Source organism: Canis aureus, chromosome 19 (assembly GCF_053574225.1).
Source record: "Canis aureus isolate CA01 chromosome 19, VMU_Caureus_v.1.0, whole genome shotgun sequence".
Taxonomy (NCBI): Eukaryota; Metazoa; Chordata; class Mammalia; order Carnivora; family Canidae; genus Canis; species Canis aureus.
Window position 1 is genome coordinate 19,462,302 of NC_135629.1, and position 20,288 is coordinate 19,482,589.

Genomic DNA, 20,288 nt, shown 5'->3' on the forward strand with positions numbered 1-20,288 from the left:
CCAACTGGTACCAGTAGACCATAGCAGCATATGTATATAAGTGAAATCACATACTCACAGTTGAAATTTCTACTATTTTCATTTCTGACACTACAGTCTTTCCACCTGACCCAGAAATTCAAATATCCAGTTCTTTAAAAGAAGAATGTTAACTCTATAGAGATTTAGCAATCCAGCAAGCAAATGGCTTCTCTGGTGGGGAAAAAATATATACTGGCTCTCAGTAAAGTACATTTTATTAAAACTTAGAAGCAGGATGAAAGTGTGTTATTGCTTCTATTGTTTGAACTGTGTCTCCTATGTGGATTTGTAATGCCATATTTCATATTAGGTCCCTTACAAAGAGTTTTCAAATCATTAAAAGGCCATTGTTAATGGAGTAATGGGAAAAGAATAAGAAAGTGTCCCCTCCCCCTCCATAACTCTTCATCCTCCCCAAATACCAGCACCTGGAATAAGCCATGCTGTGCTTTCATAAAAAGCTGTTGGAAGCCAGAGAAAAACAGGCCAGATAAAATTAAGAAAAATGGATGTATCCCACTGACCCTGAGTATAGAAGAGAAATGTGGAGAATGTGTGAATTATTAGCACAGTAGAAAAATATTTTATTTAAGAACCACATCTTCACAGCTCTGCCTGAAGGGTTTCATTCAAGCTGGAAAAGAAAAAAAAAGTACAGATTCAAAGCTCTGGATACTCAAGAATCCATCATGTTGTGTGTAGGAGAATCATAAAATCACCAGCAAAAAAAAGACACAGTGGGAGTCACACCTTGTAAACCATTAAGCTCCCGGGCATGCATCATACTTCATCCTAAGGGACAAAAGAGGAATTTCAAATGAATTTCCCAGCTCTGTCTATGGAGTGGCTCTTTCTGACAATAAAGTTTATCTTTTAAGGAATCAAACTCAGGGTTTTGTTTTATTTTGTTTTGCACTCATCTTCAACAAGAAATGAAATGCATTTACATTTTACATCCTCAATCTAAAAGGTTGCAAAAAACTTACTGCAGTTTTTTATCAAAAAAAAAAAAAAAAAGAAAGAAAGAAAGGAAAGAAGGAAGGGAGGAAAAGAGAAAGAAAAAACAAAACAAAAATTGGTACCTTGGCTCTTAATTTAGTGAATCCTTGGGCAATTCATGGGTCACCAGGATAACAGCCATATCTAAAAAGTGTGATAATAATATCTGCTGGACATGAGCATTTGCTTTTCTCTGGTTCTGTATTAGAGTCTATCTGCATTTGCTCACATCATTTGCACAACAGCACTGCCAGCTCAACGCTTTGTGGAAGAAACAGGTGCTTACAGAGGCAAAATACTGTGCTCACAGTCATGCTTGTAGTAAGTAGCAGAGCAGGGGTTTGATTCCCACCTCTGTCTGGTTCTGAAGTCACGCTGTTAAAATTTAAGAGTTTCTCAGCCTCAGCACTCTTTTCATTTTGGTTCAGATAATGCTTTGTTGTGGGGCTGTTCTGTACTCTGTAGGATATTTAGTAGAATCTCTGGTTTCTAACCCACTAAATGCCAGTAGTACCCCTCCCATTCAGGTATGACAACCAAAACTGTCCCAGACATTACCAAATGACCCCTGGAGGGCAAAATTCCCCCTTCATTAAGTACCATTACTCTCAACTAGTGTGACTCAGAAATGTGAAGCATACACTAGTTATCAGACTGCAAACATAAGAAACTTGTGCCAGAATGCAAATTAACTCTGTCACTAAGCATAGTGTTTACTTTGAATGCTTTTTTTTTTTTTTTTTTTCAATAGCAAGACTTTTTCAATGAAAGCAGTGATGTGTAGATTTTTATTCTGGGGCAAGCTCTTTATCTCTTCAAAGATCAGCACTATGGATAGGGTTGCCATAAATCACTGTGGTATATTGCCTCTATGACAGGGTGATATTCAATGAGGATTTAATAAATCAATACTTTTAAAGTTGTTTTTCCTCTTAAGCCTGTATTAGGTAGTGTTTATTCTGGCAAAACACCTCTCATCAGTGACAGAAAATTATTGTAAAGCAGAGCTTCAGAAATGGCTTTAAGGTTGGATTTAAGTGTTGGATTATACCGCTCACTCCCTGACCTGCAAGTTCTAAGATAATATTCCTGCATGAGAAGTTCAGGGCCCAGCCCCACAGCCTGTCCCATGTCACTCCAATCCCAAGGTCTAATATAACTCGGTCCAGAGTAGCCATTGCAACATACAGGTTACTGGGGACTCTGGAGTCCCCACCATTGTCTTCTGTTGCTGCTCTTCCTTATGCCCATCAGTCACTATACCAATACAGTTGTCTATTGTCATGCTGTCCTCTGCAATCTCATCAACAAATGCCCACCAATATCAGCACATAATGAGAAAATAACATCCGCAGTAATAACAACACTCTCTAGCAATAATTGAATGCTTCCTTATGTGTAAGGCATTAACTAAGCTCTGTGTATGCCATAGCTCATATAGTTGTCACCATAACCCTATGAAGTAGGCGTCATTTTAATTTCCATTTTACAGATAAGGAAACTGAAATTGGAAAAATAAAAAATCTAAGCACTTTGAGAGAGGTCTTTTGACTGGAATCAACCCCAGATAAAACTCCAAAGTTTGTTGTTGTTGTTATTTTAACTTTTTACTATAAAAAAATATCAAATATATTTAAAAGTTGAAGAGTATTTAAAAACCCTCACAAATTAGTCATCCAATTACAACAATCACCAACTCATGGACAATCTTGCTACATCCACAACTCCACTCACCTCCTCCTGCACTTATTACTATATGGCAAATCCCCACACAGCATCATCTGTAAATATTTCAGGATGTATATCAAAAAGATAAGAATGGTTTAAAAAAAAATAAACCATTGTCACACCCTAATATATTGTCAATAAAATATCATTAAACCATTAATATCCTTAAATCCTTAAATATCAGTTGTATCATAATTGTTATGAATGTTTATTTTGCTGTTTTGTAGTTTAAATCAGAAATCAATTCAGTGGGAGTTCATCTATGACTTCAGTCTCTGTTCATCTCTCTTGGTTTTCTTTCTGCAGTTTATTTTTGGAAAAAACTGGGTCAGTAGTCCTCTAGAGGAGGCATCTGTGTCACATTTTCTTCTTTGTTTAATTTTTTTAAGCTTTAAAAATGTAAAACCATCCTAAGCTTGAAGGCATACAAAAACAGGCAAGGAACAGGCTGTAGTTTGCTGCTTACTATGGTAGAGCACCTCGTACTCTGGATTTTGCCAAATGCAACCTCGTGGTGTCATTTACATGTTCCCGTATTGTTTGCATTTTCTGTATATTGTGGCTGGATCTAAAGGCTTGATCAGATTCAGGATCAGTTCCTTTAACACGTCTACTTCAGAGGTGGTAGTGTATTCTTCTATATGCAAACATGTAATGTCTGCTTTCCTTCTTTCCCCCAGATTTGTTTTTTTAACATCAATGTTCTGTGTAGGTTCTTGACTTCAAAGAACTTGACTTCAAAGCCTCTTATCAGGACATACAATAGACAAAAATATAGTAACAATACCAAATAAGTGGTTTCCTAACTCATTCCTGCAGTATTGTTGAGTGGTTACTCTATACTAAGCATTGAGTTAGGCTTTTGATACACAGAGACTCTACCTACCCTTTAGGAGGTCAGTCTAGTGATTGATGCTTCACTCGAGTCATGTAAAAACATCCAGTGAAATAACCAAACTGGCTTCTAGGGAACCAGGGAAGCTGTACCCAGCAAGAAGGAAATAGTCAATAATGGTAAGTATTTGGAAGAAGTAGAGACAAGGTCCTCTTGCCCTTTATAAGGATATTTCATAGAAACGTGATAGGAGTTGGACCTTAGAGGATAGTTAAGAGGTTGGTATATGGTGGAGTAGTTTCCAATGCATAGGAATGGTGTGAACTGAAGTACTGTGGAGGAGAGTATAGAGTGTGTAAATGGCCAGGGAGATGAGCAGTTGAGGGAAGCAGAGGAACTGCAGTAGGTCATCAGAGGAGAAACTTGTTACCTCATACAATCTAATTTATAAAATCTTCAGAATCAGAAGGTCCTTAGGAAACCATCTAGTTGAGTAAAAGCAGCAACAAATATAATGACATTGAACACATTTATTTTTATTATCTTATTTAATCTTCGTACCAATACCACTGGTTAAGAATTATTAATCCCTATTTTATAGCTGAGAGAGCTCTTAATTCTGTTAATTCTCTCCTACCAAGTTTACCTAACTTGTAAATGCCAGAACAAGTATTTCAACTTAGGTCTGTGCTACTATGAGTTTATATGTTTTCAAGCACAACATGTTGTCTCTACCCTAACTTAAAAACATAGATCCCCCTAAAAGGATATTGATAAGGAGTAACCCAGCCTTTGATTAAACATCTCTAATGCTAGGGGTTATTCAGGAATATAACTTCCCAGAAAGAACTACCTACACTCCTTCAGATACTCATTTCTGTCCCAAATCATTTAGATGATTTTTTTAATTTAGGCTCAATTTTTAAAAAATGCATTGGAAAAGAAATATATAGTAACACAGCAAACTTGAGGAAAGAAGAGGAAAGCAAATAAGTTACAAAATTGGTCAACACACTTGCTCTGATTGATATAAAATCTGGCTCTAGGCTCTAAGAGAAAAAGGAAACAGAAGTAGGAAGATAAAGAAGATACTCATATTGATTGAGCATCTCTGTGCCTGGCACTATGCTGGCATTGATTATTTAACATAATTCATTTAATGTCAAAACATCCCTGTGAGGTATTTGAGAGATGATGGAATATTTTTTCCTTTGAAGACAAAGTTCTTGAGTGTAGAGCCAGAGAAATTTCTCACATAAGAGGAAATTGAGTTATAGAAGAGCCAAAGTTATCAACAGAAGCTTTGCAAGCAGCTTTTGCCAATAATATCCAAATCCCTATCTTCAGCCACCTTTGCCAGTTAATATCCAAATGTTGGCAAACTTATGAGAGTAAAATGATCCCAGGGTGCAATTTTAGTCTGTTCAAGTTTTGTATGAGTTTAAAGTGGGGTGAGTAGTGAAAAATAGCAATAGCTAAGATGACTTGTAAGCAGAAATTATAAGCAGAACAAAGAGAAAGGTGTCTGAGAAAATGGGGTGGGGTGTAAAATAAAATCAGGAAAAAACCTCAAATCTCTATAATTTGCCTTCAAAAGTTGGTTGTTCAGCTTACCTTCTCTTCAGCAGTCTCAAGAGAATAGATTCTTCTGGTTCAAAGTAGGATTCTGAAAGACATCTTTCCCCACCAAAGTTCTTTTTCTTTTGTTCAGACCCATTAAGCCTCAATAGCATCTGGTGGTTAGAGACAACCGTAGAGACAGAGTATTAATTGTTGATTATTCCTGTAAGAACATTACTGCAAATGAATTATATGAGGGTGCTAAAATTGAGGGGAGGAAATGTCCATTCAAATATCTAGCTCAAAATCTCTCAAAATATTTCTGAAACAAAATGAAAATGATATTTTTCAAGTAAACTTAAATATTTGTCTTTGACTTGGTCTTTCTTTAAATGTTAATAATCTGAACATTTTCAGTGGTTAGATTGTGCAGACATAGTCGTAGAATAAACAATAATTGCTGACTGATTATAAGTAAATATTTCCCTGTCATTCTTCTGAGAGCGACCTTCTTAGGTTAATGTGCACTGGACTAAAAATATTGATTCCAGAAATGAGTGTGAAATGTCGTGATTTCCAATTATTTTAAGAAATTGCTCTTTGAGATTCTGAATTATGGAAGGATAAAGCGGCTCCAATTTAATCTGTGAAATAGGACTTTATTTAGAGTTCTTGGTCAAGTTAGGGAGGAAAAAAAATAAGACAAGGAAAATGGTGGGAGAATAATATTGTCGACTGGTGCCCTCCAGTGGCAGAACTTGAGGGTGTTTTTAGTTAAGTAAAATTCAAAGCGTCTCTCCTATTGCAAGGCTCAAGCATTTAGAACAAATGAGCCCAAACCTTTTGAGAGTGTCATAGTTACGAATCAAGCCAAAAAGGCTTTAGATTGAACTGTTTTACGTTGTATGGTCCTGAAATGCCAGTGAAGGAGGCTGTTTGTTAGCCTTGAGTATGAAGTTGTCTCATATGCTTGCGAATGGCTGAGAGCCACAGGTGCTCAATTTCAATTTCAATGGATTTAGCAGGAAGATACTGGGAAGGCATCTGAGAATCCTCAGGCTGAATGCCTTCCTTCCTCACATCTTTTTTTTCTTTTTTAAAGATTTATTTATTTATTCATGAGAGATTCAGAAAGAGAGAGAGAGAGGCAGAGACAGAAGCAGAGAGAGAAGCAGGCTCCTTGCAAGGAGCCCGATGTGGGACTCAATCCCGGATTCCGGGGATCACGCCCCAGCCAAAAAAGGCAGATGCTCAACTGCTGAGCCACCCACGCATCCCCCTTCCTCACATCCATTATGACAACCCCTTTTGCTTCCCAGAAGGAGCAGGTCCTCACAAGGTGATACAAACCGTTTGCTTCTTGCTGGAGGCGTAAACAATTCTGTCTGCTGAAGTGAGTGTTTCAAGAGGAAGCTGATGGCCACAGATTCATGGGACAAATGTCTAGCTTTGGGTTTCCTCACCAAGCTCTAGGGGATTTATTCCCTTTCTTATTTTAAAGCCTTTGCCTTGACTTCCTGAGAATGTCTCTAGGTCCTGTCTCTTTTCTTTCCCATCTCCTGTAGGCTTCTTCCTCCTCTTTCCCCTTCCTCCAGAGTCTTCCTTTTCAGCAAGTGTCAGTGTCCTTACTTCCCACTGGATCTGAGCAAGGGGAAAAGCCTCTCAGATGTCAAGAGAGGCCTAAGGCATCTATACTCTTGAGTATCTTGGTATATTAAAACATAAAGAAATGCCTAGAGAGGTTTAGCAGACTTGTAGCATAAGTTAATGTTTCCAAAATTGGAATATATTTTCCTGTTAATAATTTTAACACAAATGCAACATAAATGTATTATTCATATGATGATTACAGGTGATACTTTAAAAAAATTGGCTCCAAACAAACTATGAAAAGAGTGATCTAGGGGTGCCTGGGTAGCTCAGTTGGTTAAGTGTCTGCCTTTGGCTCAGGTCATGATCCTGAGGTCCTGGAATCAAGCCCTACACCCATCTCCCTGTTCAGTAGAGAGCCTACTTCTCCCTCCCTCCCTCTGCTCCTCTCCCCACTCATTCTGTCTCTCTCTCTCTCATATAAATAAACTCTTTAAAAAAAAAAACAGTGATATAGTACATACTCATAAATTTAAAGATGTATGAAGAACACTATGCTCTGTAAGTCCTATCAATACATCTCTCTAACAATAAGTTTATATTCATTGAAAGATGATAGAATAGCATCAAAAGTCTAAAATTATACAGCATTAAAAGTCTCAGCGCTGAATGTGACATGTGAGCCAAAAGACAGCTTAGCCTTCTCTGAGAGAGTGAGTGAGTAGTGTTGCTCTGCAAATAAACATGGAAGTGAGTTCAGGCACAAAAACAAGTCAGAATTGAGGAAAGTATTTCAGTTAGCGGAGGGAGTTAGTCTCTTAGGTATCACCACCCCCAAAATCCTCAGTCATTTCAGATTCAAAGCATATGAATTTTAACTGCATGAACACATGAGGCCCCCCTCCTTCACCCCAGACTTGGGGAGGAAGTTTACATTACAGAGAAAATAATCCCTTCTGAATGGAAGCCAATGGTTGAGGAACTCTTGTTTGGATGCCCACATCCACTAGAGATAGTTCATATTCTAATAATTTTATCAACTATTTCCAATATTTTATAGCATCTAGAGGAAACAAGAGAAACTAATTATACTTTACCTTCATAACCCTTGTCATCCCACCCTCAATCTTTGTTTGCAGATAGATATAAGCAATCAAGCAGAGTTTTGAGTGTAAATCAGAACTACTGTTTTAAGGAAACAATAACCTTTTTAAATTTTTTAATTTAAATTCAACTTACTTAACATGTAGCATATTAGTTTCAGAGGTAGAATTTAGTGATTCATCAGTTGCATATAACGCCCAGTGCTCATTCCATCAGGTGCCCTCCTTAAAGCCCATCACCCAGTTACCCCAGTTCTGCACCTACCTCCCCTCCAGGGGAAGACAATACCCTGAATACCCTCTCCTTTTTTTCCCAAACAATCTGAGAAAGCATGCAGGCAAGGTCACATAGCTGTTTGGGGTATGCAAATATAACTCTCAGTCTCATGACCTGCCCAATTTGCTAATTGAAGTCTCAATATAATGACTCTCTGGTTGCTAAAATGGTACGCATAATCCCTCTCCATAGCTGTAATATTTTGATCCGAATCTGCTCCTTCATGGAGCTTCTTGCTAAGTAATGCTCAAAATGAATTGTTCAGAATCAGTATCCTCACACTAAAGGATCAAGATGGCAAAATAACAGTACAGTTTAAGAAGATTGAAATGTTTAGGTTCATCGTGGGAACTGATATCATTTTAAGAGGACACAGGCAAAAGTTTGGATTTGTGGTGTGAATTCATTGGTGGCATGCACCTAATTGCATAATGTAACATCTCTTCCCACTAGATCAGTGATTTTAATCTGTTTTGGGTCAAGGACACCTTTAAAAAGCTATAGAAAGAAAGAAACCCTCTCCTTCTTCCCTTCATCTTCCTCCCACCCCAACCCAAATGTAAGCACATTAGGTACCGACTATCCTGTTCAATTTCAGGGAATTCACTGACCAAGATTTAGAATGCATATTCTAGATCAGTGGTTTTCAAAGAGGCAGTTTTGCCCTTGAGGGGACATATAGTGATATCTGGAAATAGTTTTTATTATCACAATGAGAAGGCACTACTGGAATCTAGTGGGTAGAGGCAAAGGATATCCGCTGCACATCCTATCATGAATTGTTGCAACACCCCACAACCACGTGTTACTGTACAATATGTTAGTAGTGCCAGTGTTAAGAAAACCTGCTCCAGATCTGTACTGCCTAGCACAAGGCCATCAGCCACATGTGACTACTGAGCTCTTGGGATGTGGCCAGACCCAACCGAGATGTGCTATAGTATACACCTGATTCCCAAAACTTCATATAAAAATGCAAATCATCTCATTAATAATATTTAAACAATAATATTGTTAAAACAATATCTTGAATATATTTGGCTACATAAAATGTATTTTTAAAACTAATTTCACCTGTTTCTTTTTACATTTTTGTAATGTGGCTACTGAAAATTTAAATTGCATGTTTGACTTGTATGACATTTTTATTGGACAGAGCTATTCTAGATTCTGTATAACAGCGAACCAATGATTAAGAACTGATTAAGAGTTTGATTCTAAAGCAGGTCCCTAGGAGTCCAACCTGATCCAACACCTGTTTTTGTAAATCCAGTTTTGTAAGAACATAGTCACTCATTTGTTTACCTATTGTCTCTGGCTGTTCTCATGATACAACCACAAATTTGAGTAATATGACAAAGATCACATGCTGACAAAGTATAAAATATTTATTATGTGCCTCTTCACAGAAAAAGATTGCCAACCACAGATCTAAAGGTATGTCCAGTACGTGGGTAGGATAAAAATCTTGTCATTTGGGCAGTAGTAATGTTTTCATAGTTGAAGCAAGCAAATCTGGGACTTTTGACAAAGAGCTGGCCCAACAGATGGGGAGCAGGTATAGCCTACACACAAACTGGCTAAGCTGCCTTCATATGACTGTACTTTACATTCCTATTCAACTGGAATATGGCTCTTTACAGAGGAGAGTAAAAAAGATAATAACTCATGTTAGCAACAGATCATGAATTCAGTTAACATTTATTTATTGAGCATTTGTTATCTGCTAGACATTATTCTAAGAGCTGGAGATACAACAGTGAACAAAAGAAAAGTTCCTCCACTGGTGGGGCATATAGTCTGGGAAAGAGAAAATATAATACAAAAAAAAACATATATATAATATGTCAAGTAGTAATCAATGCAATGAACAATGTATTAGCATCAAGAGCATTGAGATGGAGCAGTTAAGATGGTGTCATCATGGAAGGCTTCTCTGAGTAGGCAATATTTGAGACTATATAAACAGACAATTCTAAGCTTTCCCTGAGGACAATTAGATAGCACGTGTTTAAATCTTAAATGTGGCCCACTAATTCTCCCTGTACTAAGTTAACATAATTATTAGGACAACTGTGCCAAAATAAGTGTACAAGAATATGTTCCCTGGAAGTACACTCTTCATAATAAAAAGTGAAAACTTCTTAGGTATTCAACTGAATTTATTAACATAAACAATGCTCATGACATAGTAAGGCTTATTTAAAAAGGATTTTATTTATTTATTCATGAGAGGCAGAGACATAGGCAGAGGGAAAAGCAGACTCCCTGCAGGAAGCCTGATGCAGGACTCAATCCTAGGACCCTGGGATCACAACCTGAGCCAAAGGCAGATGCTCAACCACTGAGCCACCCAAGTGTCCCAACATAGTAAGTTTTCTAAAGAAGCAAAAAGAGGTATTCTAATATAATCAAAGTTTTATAAAAATTTTATGTTTGAAGAGGAAAAGTCTCAAAGTCTTAGATACAAATGTTAGGATACCTAAAAAGTAGAATTTTAGACTTTTTTATATGCTTCTTTATAATTCTCTGTGATATTATTTTTGTAAAATAACCTATAAATATATTTATTTAGACAAAGAAGGGAGATTGTATTTCCTCAAATATGCAAATGAAAGGAAATCCTGTTAAACATCACCCTCATTGTGATCATCGTCCACTGAAACATCAGAAGTGAGTTGACATGGGGTAAGATGATTAATAGAATGAAAAGAATGAATTGCCTTTTAAACAAATCATGTAGATTCTGGGACGCAGATTTTTTTATATAACCTACCAGAGAACTAAGGTAAACCCAGTCAATTCCTTATTACATGGCCATATTGAAATGCCCAGAGATGTCAATACACCAACAAGAAACTCCAGGTTCAACAGAGATCGCTTATCAATTGCAGGTGGCAATTGCAGATGCTATACTTCCCAGGAAAACCCAAAGCTTTCAGTGCTTCTCAAAGCATGGTCCTGGGATCTCTACACAGGCACAAGCATCACTCGATGATGGTCGTGGTGGTGTTTGGAGACAGAGGAGAACTCTTAAAGTTTGGAGTCTTCATCCCTACTACACAATTTTATCTTGGTGGGACCCAGGATTTTCATGTTCAAGAGGTTCCCTGACTGTCACACAGACCAAAGTTTGAGAGTAAGTGTTCATGGGAAGGGAAGAGGATCCCTTTCAGTGTTATTATCTTTTAGCTTAGGAGCACTTACATTATAAAAGAGGGAAAAAGACTGCTGAACAACTAGAGGAACATTATATCTGATCAGAGCTCTTGGGAAAAAGAAAAGGCACATTGGGACCTGTCTAATCATCAGGTATTTATTGAAAGAAAGACTCTAGCTTATGTTGACTCTGTAAGGAGGACTGTGGCTAATATATGTTAATATAGCCTTGGCCTACTACTGAACATTCCTGATATTTTTTTGCCTGAGAACTGAAACTAGCATAATTTCCTGTCCTAATGAAACAATTCTGGGATTGGGCATATTTTCCCAAGCATATGTTAAACGATACTGAGAATGAGCAAAAGTAAATACCTACCTGTTCCTGGAAGGAAATATTTCTTCATGGAAGATAGGACTGCCTACCAATAAAATAGATTCTTTATCAAGACTTAATTAAGTCATTAAGACTTAATTTAAGACCTTCTCTTCTCAGTGCCTACCCATAACAGTAAATATATCATAGAATATGTTCAATTCCACCACTCCCCCACCTTGCAAGACCCACCATAAAGCATCCAGCTTGGGCCCCTTGTAAGTGCCCTTCCCTACACTGCCCTTCCCCATTCTGAAACAATACTAGACTCTACCACAATGGCATTTCCCTTATAGCAGGGGATCTAATACACATATAGCTTTGTTAACAAACAGTGCATCCTGAAGATCTAAGAGGTATTGATAATAAAGATGCCAATATTTCAGTTGATGCAGATTGGCATATTTCAGCTTCTCTGGGGGTATCTGTGGTATATGACTCATAAAAATTCTGTTTCCAGGCTTCACTGTTTCTCTTTCAAGAACCTTAACCTCTCTTATTCCCAAACTAAGACTCTTGGCAAATGTCCCCACCCAAAGTTGCATTTATCAAAGGAGTACCCCAATGAAAAGCTTAAAAGAACCAGGTCTGTTGAAGTTTTTGAAAGATTTTCTCCTAATTTATATTCTAGAGATGTTCGTAAGCAGTGGCAGCTGAATTTTACCTTTTATTAACTTTCTTGGTGCAACAGCTGTCTCCTTGATACTTAGGAATTAGAATATAAGCCCCAAGCTCAGAACACAGGCAGAACACAAAAGAAGAAAAGCAGCCAAAAATGTGTGGATTAAGATGTTGAGCCAATCTGGATGCCAAGGTCAGACCTCTCAGGATCTGTATTTGTCTCTCCCCTTTGCTGCCTGTGAGACCTTTGGCATCTCAATGTCCCTAACCATCAGATTTCCTTAACTTTCAATGGGAAGTGAAAAGTTGTGGGGTTAATTAATTATTGTTATTAATTAAAGGTAAAACGCAAACTCTATAAATGATAAGCTAATATTTATTTCTACAAACCATGTCTGAAAGCTCTCAGATAAAAAAAATGAAATAAAATATAAATTCAGATTTACCTTTGAAACTGAGTACTTCACTTGCTAGCCTTATGTCCTTGGGTAATTGATCCCTTTAAGCTTTAGCTTTCTCATCCACAAATCTTAAAATACTGCTACCCTATCAATAATAAATAAAAAATGTATTTAAAATACGTAGCACATTAATCCATTCCATCAACTCATATTGAGAGCACAAACTCTGGAGTCAGTCTACCTGCATGTAAAATTCCCACTTACTTCCTCTAATTCCTTGTCAAGGTATTACAAGAGTCAGAGTATTGCATATACTAGAATTCTTTCAGAAGCTGAGAACTTTGGGACCCACCATTATAATAGACCAAGATTTCTCTCCCATTAGCTCCCAAAAGTCTCTATACACCAGTCTGAACTCTAAACCGACTTTCAAAAAACAAAAAACTCCTATAATTATACATTGTTAGCTTTTCTGTATAAGACACAGCAACATTATTAGGTCTCCTTTCTTTTGCCCTCCCTCTTTTTCTTTTTGTTCTGTACCTTGGCATTCATGTTTTAATTGGAGATGATTTCTTCAGGGACATATCCACCAAGTAGTCAAGAAAGAGAATTTTAGGACCAGTTATCTGATGCCTTGAATACAAACTCCTACCATGACTGAAAATTACAAAATTGGAAGTATGTTAAGAAGCAAATACTTCCATCGTCTGTTAAGATATTCAGAGGCTTTGCACTAGAACAGGTTTACATTGTTTAATTTCTCCAGGAATAGGCAAGAAAAATATCAAGAGTCTGCCTTTGGGGAGATGCCATTTCATGAGTGATGAAGCAATAATGAATGGTAAAGCTGGAATTTCAAGGAATCATTTATGAGGGGGAAATGTTCTATAAAACTATTCAGTTCAAGATATTTACATAGGATATCCTTACTTTTCATCTGTTTGTCCACATAGTCAACAAATACTTATTTACATATTTAGTAACTGTAACATCTCAGACACTGTAGTTTTGGAACAAAATTACTACAAGCTCACAGAGGCCTTCATTATTGGAATGCTTTTACTCAAAAGAAACAAGGCAGGAGGTAGTATCTAGAAGCACAACAGATATCCTAAAAAAGACAAACAAAAAACAATAGGTATCCTAGAACCAGAGGGTGGAAATAATATTGAGTATGATGGGAAAATGATAGGAGTATGGAACCAAAGGGAAACAGTACATGGAATATACACCTCAGGCAGGTGGAGTAGGAAGATAAGGCAATCCTATTACAAATTGCAAAATGACCTTAGAAGCATGATCCAGCACCAATGTGAGGTTTCAACTACATAGACATGCAATCTGAATTCACATTTGACTAAGACCTTGCCTTTAACCACTATACTAGTGTCTCTTTCAGAGTATCTCGTAGATAGCCCAACTAAAATGACATCCTTCCCGAGTGTCTAACTTCCCTCCTTTGTTTTCTCATAGCATCCAGTTCCTTCTTTTTGCATAATTCTGATCGCTCTCTATAATAATTGCTGCCTTAACTTTCTCCCATACTGAACTATACAGGCTTCTTGAAGCCATAGATGATCTCTTGTTTTCTGTATTCTCACCAGTGGCTGGTTTACTGTCAATCCTCAGTAAGTGTCTGTTGGTTGTGGGGGCACATAAATAAATGGATGGACCCATTGGTTGATGAATCTATAAATGATGAAAGTAGTGAGTGAAGGCTCTGCATACTTGTTTACCTAAGAGGAGTCCAAGATAATCAAAGTAAAGGTAAGTAACAACACAAGTGGCCGCTGTTTGTCAATTTAGATACCAGTCAGTTATTGATCTAACTGAAATTAATCATCTAAAATACAATGGTAAATTTAGTCTAAACTTCCCACATCTTCACTGAAGGAAGAAGGGGATGGCATGATAGTTACCATTTGGTCTTTTGTGTTGTCTCCAGAACTCACATTCCCTGCAACCCTGGCTCTGCTGTGGTCTGCATGTACATGCATGGTTTGAGTACATTCAGCCCCAACCCAGACAAATGGCTACTAATTCATCTTCCTTGTGAATTAGCTACAGGCAAGGATGATGCTTGTTCCTCTGCTCCCCGTTTCCCAGTTCTCTATACCATTGTAATGGAGAATCAAGCAAGTTATGAAACCCTGTTCACCCTATGGCCCTACTGGCATTAAAAAGGAAACCTACATATATTTATGAGCAAATATGTAAGAGAAGTGACAAATTGATAATGGTGGATATTTCTGGAATAGAGGAATAATGGAGACTTTGTGAGTTTTTTATCTGTTTTGGTTTGTTTTTTTTTTTCTATAACTAAACTGTATTTCTGGTGAAGTAAAAACAATTTAAAACTTAAGATAGCAATTCTGAACTCACAGCAATACATGTGACTATTGCTTTACGAGTCAATATATATACTGCCAAGGAACTCTGTGTTCCTTGGGGTCAGATCATGTCATGCTGTAACATATCAGCTTCTTAGCACTGAGCACCGGGCTCTGTAGAGCAGAGACAAGATACTAAATGAATGAACTTTCAGTTTCTGCTTATAATTTGAACTCTCATACCTAGAAGTGAGGATGATGAATATTTTAGTTCTTATCTAAAATTTGGAGAATGTTGGGATCCCTGGGTGGCTTGGCGGTTTGACACCTGCCTTCAGCCCAGGGCATGATCCTGGAGTCCCAGGATGGAGTCCCACATTGGGCTCCCTGCATGGAGCCTGCTTCTGCTTCTCCCCTTGCCCGTCTCTCTCTCTCTCTCTCTCTCTCTCTCTCGAATAAATAAAATATTTAACAAAAAAAAAGTTTAAAAAAATAAAATTTGGAGTATGTCTGAAGGATATTTGTACACTTTGGTACTGCCAGTCTTTGGAATAATGTTGGATTGAGGTCAGAAAGAAGAGAGAAGGAAGTAAATGCTGAGTCAGTAATGCAAATACATTCATTGATTCTGACTGGCTTTCAATGGTAAACCATCTTCATTTTTCTTCTACATTCTTCTTAAGCACATTTTTTTCCCATTGCAAAGCAGATCTGTCCTTATGGTGCTTTTCAGTGGAAACTTTTGTCTTTATACACAGGCTGGCTGACAGTCCAGAGAGAGACAGGAAGGCCAATGTTCAATTTACTCCATTTCTTCTAAAACAGGCAAACCGTGCATAACTGCAGCAAGCCTGACATGGTCTCCCTTCGAGGGCATTTCATTAGGGCTGTCATTTTTCCTAGGTTTCCAGCCCACCTAAAAGAGCTAACTTCATACCTCAAGCAGGATCAACTTTAATAATAAACACAAAAGATGAGCACAACACAGGAAGAGCACCATTGGACAGGACCTTGATTTATGCCCCAAGGACCAGAGAGCTATGTGCCTACCTTCCAAATGCAATCAAGGGAGACCCCTTACACAACATGGAAAGAAACATCCAGGAAAACAGGGTGCAAAGAGTTAACAGAGGAAGCTTTGTGATCAGGTGAACTTGAATTCAGCACCTGGCTCTCCTGGACCTCTGTGGTCAAGGTCCCACTTCCCTCATCTGTAAAATGGGGATACCATTAATCCTTATTCCATAAATTCTCTAAGAGGTTTTAAAAAGATGTATATGGGTTTCACTTAGCACTGTGCCTGGCACACTATAGACACTGAGTAAATGTGCTCCTTATCATGAAGGTGTAGGATAGCAATGTGCAACAACCAGAAAAAAACAAACACCTGCGACTAGTCAGGCTCTGCCACTAACTATATCATATGAGCACTTGTGTAATTTCTGATTCTCAGCTTCTTCATTGGTGAAGTAAAGAAAGCGGACTGGATCTAGGGTTGCAAATTGGCAGCATTTGGCTCCTTTCTGGTATTCCAAAAAGTTGGAGAAATTTCTCTAAAATACCTAGATGTCTGCTTCTAATAAAAAGCAGGATGGCATTTCCATATGGCTACCACTGTGCAACAGACTGATTTTAGACAGAGGATAGAGTCTCTGTTTACCTCAGTTTACCACACTCCCGACCCGACCCTGTTTTCTTACCTTGGGACAACTAATTAACTTGCATTAACTTCCTGGTCCCTGTCTCAATTTACATTTGCAACCCATGGGTTATATCAGTGGTTCCTAACATGAGCATCACCTAGGGAGTGTTTACAAATAATAGTGAAGCCTCCTCCTATACTAATTAAATTAGAATAACTGTCTATATGGCCTGGACACCTATATATTTTTAAAACATCTTAAGTATGTGAAATCCACAGCCAGGATTAAGAACATAGTTAAGGACGAAGTGTTTTCTAAGTTTCTGTGATTGTCATGATTGTCATGTGCCTTGATTTCAGAATCATTAACTTTTACACCTCTCTAGCCTAAATGGGCAGATACCTACTATCTAAAAATTATGTCCAAAATACAACTACTACATATTAAAACATGAACCTAAACTATTTCTTTCTGTGCCTTCTTTTAATAGCCATGAGAAAACTTAGAAATGAATTTCTTTCTCCTTCTTCCAAAAAAAAAAAAATCATTGTAAAAGAAAAAATATTCATGGTCCTTGTCACTTTTACATTCCTTTTTTGCATCTTATTAGTTACCAGTTCCTATATCATGCTTAGAAACCTTTTCAAGATTTAATGTTTAGACATTCTATTGTAATTACTCTAGGAGAGGCAGAAAGGATCTGTTGTTACTCACATGCCCCATGCGATATTAACACCACAACAACATTAAAAATAACCATTAATTCCTTTAGAGACATAATTTCCAAGTTTCAAAATATTTTCTTTACCTTCTTTCCTTTCAGCTCCTATGAATATTTAGGATGAATATAAGTTTAATAAATTTTCTCATGAATTTACCAGTTTTGGAAAACTCATTTTAGTGTTTTTAAACTTTAAATTTAAAAAGATTAAAATGTGTTTCACTTAATTACTTTAATTCACCTAGTGCCAAATTTTATACTTCTGTCAGTTGTGCTTCCTAGAGAGTGTAGGGTGACAAACAGAAAGGCAAAATTAAGATTGATATCAAGCAGTGATTCTCAGTTGAGGGGAGATTTTGCCACCCGGGGCACATTTGGCAATGACAAGGTTTTTCTGGTTGTGACGAATGGGGGTGTTGGTGCTTCTGGCACCCAGTGAGCAAAAAGCATTATGCTGCTACCTAGGGACAGTCCCAACAATGGAATTACCTGGCCCCAAAACACAACAGTGCCCAGGTTAAGAAACCTAATAGAAAGCATTATTTAGGGGTGCCTGGGTGACTCCTGTTGGTTAAGCTTCTGCCTAGGGCTCAGGTCATGATCCCCTGGTCTTAGTCTTGGGATCAACCCCTCCCTGCCCTTCTCTCAGGGCTCCCTGCTCAGCTGGGAGTCTGCTTCTCCCTCTCCCTCTGCCCCTCCCCTACCTTGTGCTCATGCTCTCTCAAATAAATAAATAAAATATTTTTTTAACAAAAAGCTTTATTTTTAATTTTTTTTTTTTTTACTTTGCTCCACATGAATAACTAAATTGTGGGTTTTCAACCTCTGACCATGGAAAAATCATTAAGAAAGTGCTTTCAATTTAAAAAATGTGGATGATTATTTTTTCCCCCTTCAAAGTACCTTGTGCTCTGAAATGAAGGGTTGTATGCAAATTTTGGCCAATTAGTCTGTGGCTTATATGAACAGGAAGAGGACAAGGTGCGGCAAAGGCTCAGGAAAGAAGAGACCCCCCAAAAATGTATTTCATTATACTTATGCCATGTCTTCTATGCTTTACCACTTTGAAAACATAGGGAATTCTTGTGGACAGGCAGCCCTTTCTCAGGGAAATGAGAACTTGCCAGTATTAATCAATAGGCAGAATTACAGAGTGGCATGGGGAATCTCTGCATTTCATGCTTAACGTGCATCGTGGACAAGGGAAGGAGGGTTAAAAATGGCAGCAGTCTGGCTCAGACTACACATTGCCAATCTCCAAGATTCAAATCATCTGGTTTTTAAGATGGTTCTCGGTTGGCATGCATGTTATTTAGAGGGGGAGTCCTCACTGACCACAGTAACACAACAGTCGTGGCTGTTAAAAGGAAAAAAAAAAAAAAGACCACCCTTCGAAACATAACTTGGGATAGAATAAAACATACCCCGGAACACTTCTTCTTTGGTCAGAACTTTGAAGTTTATTTAGCAAAGGGTTCTTCTGGTCTCTGAGTTCCACGTGGCCATCTCACAGAATTTAACTGACATACCCAGAGAAAATGCTACAAATCAGACTGCATGTTCCAGCCCAAGGCTAAAAGAAAAGGTAAGATGTACTATGGGGACCAAACCAAACAAAATACATCTTTGGGCTCTTCCTGGCCCTTGGACCACCAGCTTGAAACTAATAGGCAAATAAACTCTAAAGTCTCTTTCGGTCTAAAAATTCTATGGTTGTATTTTTAGTAAGAAAACTCACAGCTGCTAGACATAGTCTTAAAATGCACTCATTTCCCTACTCAGAAAGCCAGTGACTTCCCACTGTTCTACAAATTAAGTTCAAGCTACAAAAAAATGCAGAACTCTAAAATTTGACTCAAACCACACTTTCCCCCTGATTTCTCAGCATTCTCTGACAAAAGTTCTAGCTTTCCACTGCGTGAGATCGCTTTGAATTGCCTAATGCCTTGTACTTCCCAGGCCTGCATCTTTGTCCAATTCTATCGCCTTTACCCTATCTTGTCCCACTTCAGTCATCATCCTCTCTCAAATGTCTTCTTTTTCAATTTTCCCTGATTCCTCCAGGAGCAGATGGTTTTTTAGCCACAACATTTGAACACAGGGCCGCCATCATCTACATGATGGAGTGAAGTGGATAAGAATTCAGGCCCGGAAATCAGTTCCACCATGCCCTAGCACTTAGCACTGGGCAATGGGTTTAACCTGCTCAAGCTCAGCTTCCATACCTCTGACAGTCTGTCACCCCTGTGCCAGTACTTCCTTGTCCATGGCAGTTGACTGACTAAGCTTCCCATCAAGCAGGTCACCAATTGGTTTGTATGAGAAATAGAGTGACCCCATGCATTTTTTAAGTTTATACGTTTTATTGAGCATCTGATTCTCTTGAATTTGGATGTGTATCTTCTAAAAACGTGCCCTCCCCCTCATTGAAGCTGCCTCTCCCCTCCCACTCCTTCACTCAGCTCTTCAAAGTCCATTTCCAGTTTCTTCTCGCTTTACCTCTGCCCACATTGTATATGCCTCAGCCTCAATTATGCAGAGGTACTTCCTCTCTCTGTGATTCCTGCGCCCATCCAAGCAGTTCTGGACTTATCTCCTATTCCTATGAAACAAGAGATTCTTTGGCATCTTAGAAAATAATGGAGAAATTAACTTTGTGTGTGTATGTGTCAGTGATAATAGTAACCACCTTATGGTGTTATCGAAAAGAGCTGTGATATCTAGAATCTAACATCATAGAGATGAAACATCTAAAATATATGATATATTCACCTGGATTGTTAATTAGGTAAATTTAGAATTAGGTGAATTAGACCTCAACTTCACTATTTTCATGGAATGCCCATTTAAAAAAAAAAAAAAGATGATATCATAAAGAGATGTGATATCCAGCCCAAAGTTAAACACTCATAGGTGTTATC

At 37.9% G+C, this 20,288-nt stretch overlaps 1 long non-coding RNA gene across 1 annotated transcript in view; it reads right to left on the minus strand.

Annotated features, from left to right (window-relative positions):
* Positions 1-534: 534 nt before the first annotated feature.
* The window catches only part of LOC144289709 (uncharacterized), a 71,868-nt gene continuing 52,114 nt past the window's right edge, over positions 535-20,288 (minus strand). The window contains exons 4-6 of the long non-coding RNA XR_013357622.1: positions 5,198-5,316; positions 772-813; positions 535-655 (exon numbers count right to left, since the gene is read on the minus strand). This is a non-coding gene — a long non-coding RNA (uncharacterized LOC144289709). The remainder of the gene's footprint in view (positions 656-771; positions 814-5,197; positions 5,317-20,288) is intronic.